Genomic DNA, 6,000 nt, shown 5'->3' with positions numbered 1-6,000 from the left:
GGTTGTCACTGCTCACAGTGAGTGCTGAGATGTGCATTCAGGTTTGTAACTTTTCAAGGCATCAGGACCTTTAAGGTGTTAGGACCCAATTCTCCTTCACACTCAGACTAGACTATACGACCTCTATGAGTTTTTCTTCTATCCTGTTTCTCCTAGTATGTACCATGTTTTCAAATCCCAGTATTATTTTATGTTGGGGTTGCCAGATTCACCAAATAAAAATACAGGACACAGAGTAAAGTATAAAATTAAGAAAGACAAATAACTTTTTAGTATAACTGTAAAATCTTTGCATATTTGCACGTAATACTTCCATGTAATAATTGGGGATATATTATATATTTTATATATACATGTAATTCATAATAATTATCTATGAAATGACTTTCATTATGTATCTGAAATTCATATTTAGCAGACTGTCTTGTGATCTATCTGGTAACACCAGTTCATGGGAACCACAGTCCTCCCCAGTCCAGGCTGAGCACCAGTGCCCTCCAGAGTCTCATCGGAGAAGGATGCACATGATGGAGTAGCAGATACACTCTGCTCAGGATGTGATATTCGGTTACAGAGTGGGGCCATGAATTAGAGGAAGTGAGCTGGATATGCCTTGGGGTGAGAAAAGAAACATTAAAATTCTTATCTATGTTACTTTTTCTACTATTTTATTTCATTTTGGTATATGGCCTATAATATACACAGGGCAATAACAAAATGGTTCAGACACATAGTTATTAAATAATTACACATATATTAGTGGTTCATGACCAAATATTGTTTTCCTTGCACTAGATGGTGAACTTTAAATTGTAGAGACCATTGTGCATAAGTCAATATTATCCTGGTGTTTTCCCAAGTGGAACATGCCAACGGATTTCAACTGAACTGAGAGTGCAGATGTATATTGTTGGGATTACCAGTTTTTTGGTTCTGGCAGTTGAGATAAATAAATGAGTTCTTTGCTAAATTAAGCATTTGAAGAAAGAGCAAAAATTTATATAAGCATTCCATGTATTTTTGTTCTTTCTTCAAATTCTTAATCTAGCATGTGATAACATATGCTATTATATATATATATATATGTATATTATCCTTATTATATATCTATGATATACATGGATACATAAGTCATACGTGTGGAACAATGTTCTGCTTCAGCTATAATTTTCTGAGGATGACCCAAGAGCACTTTCTGCTATCTGCATTGCTTTCCATATTTATATTTATGAGCTGTATAATCTTAAAATCTAATTGAACAGTCATATCTAAAAAGAAATAGAGTGAATGTGTGGATTTTTTGTGTGTGTCATACAGTTGAATTGTTCTAAGCCATAGATTGGTTTAATCTGATAAAATAATAATGCCTGAATTCAGGGAAATATCATGATAATGTGATTTCAGGATCATTCTGTGAACATTTACAAAGGGTTCTGATACAGATATCTCTTGGTTAAGACAAGAGTGGAATTGTCTGCATTGGTCTTACACAGGGAGGGATCATTCCTAGGTCTACAAAGTGGAGTGGGGGGAAGGGGAGGAAGGTTGGGGGATAACTGGGTAGGGACACAGGGTACAAAAGTAATTTCTGGTAATGGGTATGCCCCCAGTATGAATCTGACTCTCACATTATGGACAAAAGAGGTGACAATTGGGTTTGTATCTTATGAATATCTATAATAAATAAAGGGAGGGCGGGAGGAAGGAAGGAAAGAAGGAAGGAAGGAGGGGGGAGGGAGGGAGGAAGGAAGGAAGGAGGAAGGAAGGAAGGAGTGGAATTGTCTTCACTATGGAGACCTAAGTATTTTTAAAGGCATAGGAGGGTATCCTCATAACTGAAGTCTCAAGAAAAGAATCACCATATAAATATTTTGATGCAATCTCATGAATGTTACAAAGTAGAAAAAAGTACTGCCCTCTTGAAATTGAGAGCAGGGCTTAAGCAATTTCCTTTGTTAGATGAATACTTTACATGGGAGGTCTATGGTATAGAAAGTAAACTGGGAGAGAGCTGGGATTATTTTGAGGAGATACAGTTGGCATAAAGATGTCACACCCTAATCCCCTGATCTTGTGAATATATTAGGGAATGTGGCAAAGGGAAATTTCGGTGCAGATAGAATCAAGGTTAATAATCAGCTGACTTTATGATAAGATTAGGCTCCATCACGATGCTCATCATGTAAAGACAAGGGTAGTTAAATGTAGAGGGTTGATGAAGAAGAAGTATTAAAGGATTTGATGTAAGATAGACCACACCCTACTTTTATTTTAAAAATGTTTTTGGGTGATTCTTTTCTAATTAGCATGAAATTTACTTCAGTTCATTTTCACAGGCAACCATGGCTTATTTTTATATGCACATCATTGCTCTGGTGGCAAGAATTAAATAAAGATAGTAAAGCGATGCTCTCTAAACAGTGAATCGCAGGTGCTACAGAAGTATAGATAATGTGCACCCTGCACATGTGTGATTGTGGATGTGTTGGTGATTAATGTATATTGAGTATTTGATAGATAAAATAATATTCAGACTGTACTTTTAAGAATTCATATAAAAGAAGGTAAATCAGCACAAATGGGTAAAGTTCAAATGATGTTGGTGATAATTTTGACTATGGGGTAAATAACATTAGTGATAAGAGGTCTATTTCTTTTTTTCAGATGTTCCTTCTTTGCCAGTAAAATGATCAATTTCAATTTATATTATTAAAAATGCCTTTCTTTTCCAAGTTGGCATTGGACTCATAGCCAGCACCTTCATTCTTCTCATCTGTATCTTCACACTCTTTCTGGATCGCAGGACTAGACCACTGGTCTGATCACCTGTCACTTGGCCCTCATCCACATAGCAGTGCTAACTACTGCTCACTTTCACCCATGAACTGTATTACATACATGTTTTTCCTCTGACAGTATCCAGCAATGTCTCCTTTGAAGGGATCATTCTTCAAGTGTATACATGGTGATTCTCTTGGTAATGGTTGTAATGTCACTTAATATGAGCATAGATGTGTCAGTTTTGTCATTTTCCATGAATCTTTTTGTTATACATTTTAAACTCTTAGCTCTAACATTTGGAGGGCTAAGTAAATACTCTGATTTGTCAAATTTTATTTGTTTATTTTTCATTTACCAAATTATTTTATATCTGTTTTTATTAAAATTTGCTTCTCTGATGTGTGTAAATACTGATTTAAAAACAGAGGTAGGCTAATGTGCTATCTTGATAAAATCCGAAGTCGAATGGAATGCTTCACTGTTTTCCTTTAGATTTAATAACTGTTTGACTCACACAATAAATATGAGTATTAAGTACAGTAATTATAGTCATATTCTCCATCCTATATCAGAAGAAACTTTTGGTCATTCATTAATCACACCAAAGCTTCATTCTTTTATGTTGCACTTCCTGAACCTTTTATGACAACAGTATAGAAAATTTAGAAACATGGAATATGACACATGAGACATAACTACTTGATAGGCACAAATTATCAAAGTAAACTCAAGGAATACATATAGTTAGGCCTACAACAAGTAAAGAAATTGAAATAATTTTAAAAATCTTTCTGCAAAGAAAAACATAGAATTAGATGTCTTGCATGATCAATTCTACTAAATATGAAGAAGAATCAATATTAATTATTCACAACCCCTTTTTTCACAAAAAAAAAAGTGAGGAGAGGATCCTCCTCGGTTCATTCCATGAGATCTATGTTGATAGCAGAGCCAGACAAAAGCATCACATGTAAGGTATGATATGAATGAGCATCCCTAATGAATGCAGACACAGATGTCCTTTAAAAACTTTACCAAACTGTATCCTGGAATATATAAAAATGACCAACACCATGACCAAATTAGATTATTTCACAAATGCAATGTTGACTTAACATTCAAAACTCAATTAATACAATACACAGTATAGTAGACTAAAGAACAGCAAAAACATTACTTCAATTGACACAAAAATATTTCACATATCGAAAATCCATTTATAATAAAATTCCTAGCACATTAGGAATAGGAAGGAATTTTCTAGACCTGTAAAAGGGTGCCTGTATAAAAGTACTGCTAATATCATGCTTAATGGTGAAAGACTATATGCTTTACCTTAAAGCCTGAGAACAAATCAATAATGTCCACTTTTATCACTTTATTTAATATAGCCTTAGGGTTCAAAACAGTAAGAAAATAGACATTTACAAGGGGTGACATTTTTAAGTTTACTTTATCATACATTGGCAACCTCTTTACATCTAGAGGCCTCAAGGTAGCAAACATTTTATATTAAAAGGCTGGAAGTTAGTGGAGAGCAGCATGTATACACAGGCCTCTATCATTAGCCAGTACATCTTTGCAATCGGCAGAGGGTGTTCCTATTGGCCAGATGCAGAGTGTTCCTCCACATTTCCCACTTCTGGTATAGAGGTCTGCCAGAAGGAAGTCAGGGTAGGGCTGGAATACTCAAATGCCAAGGTGGTTCAGGCTGGGAGGTGGAGTAGGAAGAGGTTCCCAGTGCTTCAAGTCCTTGGCCTGGACAATAGGCTCCATTGTGGCAGTCCAGGTTTCTACATGCATGTGTGCATGTGCACGCACGCACGCACAAATGTATGCATACATAATATTTAACCTTAGATTTCATAGCATCATCCCTACTTCTAGTTAGTAGGAAGTAGAGCAGTTTTCAGCTGAGAAGAAATTGGTGCTTAGAAATGTAGAAAGATAATTTTAAGTTCAGTACATTCAGTCTTACCCTACAGTTTACTTTCCTAGTTTCAGAGAAGCCCACCTTTCTCTTCCTATTGAGAAAAAACAGTGTTAATATGGTGTGACTGACCATGTTCCCCATGTAATGTGCTGGATAGTGGGTAGAGTGATACACTCATTCTAAGTTGTGCTAGAAATTTAAAAATTTTTTGTTTTACTTTTGCCTTGGTATACATATGTTTTTATTTCACAAGCTAACTGAAATTTTATATTAGATTCCCAGTGTTGAAGAAATTATAAAAAGATATCAATTTTGCATATATGGAATGATCTGATCTGTTCTGAATATGTCCTTTATCTCATTCTACTTAACAGAAATAACTATATTTTTTCTGATTATTCAGAACTTAAATCCATAAACATGTTTATGTTTTCAGATTAATATGGAATTTGAATTTTTAAAACTGGTTTTTCATTCCTGAGAACATTGCTTTTATAAATGTTCAGTGTTGTGAAATATAAAAGTGTATTTCCAGGTAGTTTCTGAATTCTTGAAGCAGGCATTTTGAGGGTAGTTTTACTACATTAAAGAGATTATGTGACCATGATGATGTCATTGGGCTAATCAATGAACACTAAATGGTCACCGTCTCTTTAAAAGGATGAGGCGGAATGTTTTCCTCTCTGTTCTGAGGTCACCAGGGAGACCACAGTTAGAGGGTGCAGCTGGAGCACGTGAGAAGGTAGGAGGTGGTAAGCACTGCTCAGGAGGGTGGGCTCTGGGGCAGATGTGCTAGAAAAAGGTAGATATTCAGGTCCTACCTAGAAATAAAAGCATCTCAAGTGAGTGTTTAGGTGTGGCTATTGAAAGAGGATCTAGAAGGAGAAATGTTATTTAAGTACACATAGATGAACTGTGCCACATTGATGTTTAGTAATTGTAAACATTAGTCTTCTAAAGATTTTCTTAGTTTTTTGATTAAAATGATGACATAGCTACAGTATTATGAGTTTTTGAATAGTTACATTCATATACAATTTTATTCAGCCTTTTCACTTTTTGTTTGTGTTTCTCTGCTCTGTGCTGGGTTTTGTTGAGCTGAGTTCACCTCTGAAGCAGGCTTATACTTGGAAAGAAGGAGATGCCTGATGGCTGACCTCTGAGCCTTCATCTTCTGTGCCTCTGCCAGCCCCCCCAGGCAAACCCAAGATTGTCCGCTCCTTCCCGGGCTCTCTTAGTCCCTTCTCTCTGAGTGTACTGGTAATATCTGCCTTTCTGTGATAAAG

Source organism: Cynocephalus volans, chromosome 4, assembly GCF_027409185.1.
Source record: "Cynocephalus volans isolate mCynVol1 chromosome 4, mCynVol1.pri, whole genome shotgun sequence".
NCBI classification, from domain to species: domain Eukaryota; kingdom Metazoa; phylum Chordata; class Mammalia; order Dermoptera; family Cynocephalidae; genus Cynocephalus; species Cynocephalus volans.
Note: the sequence above shows the minus strand (reverse complement) of the source record.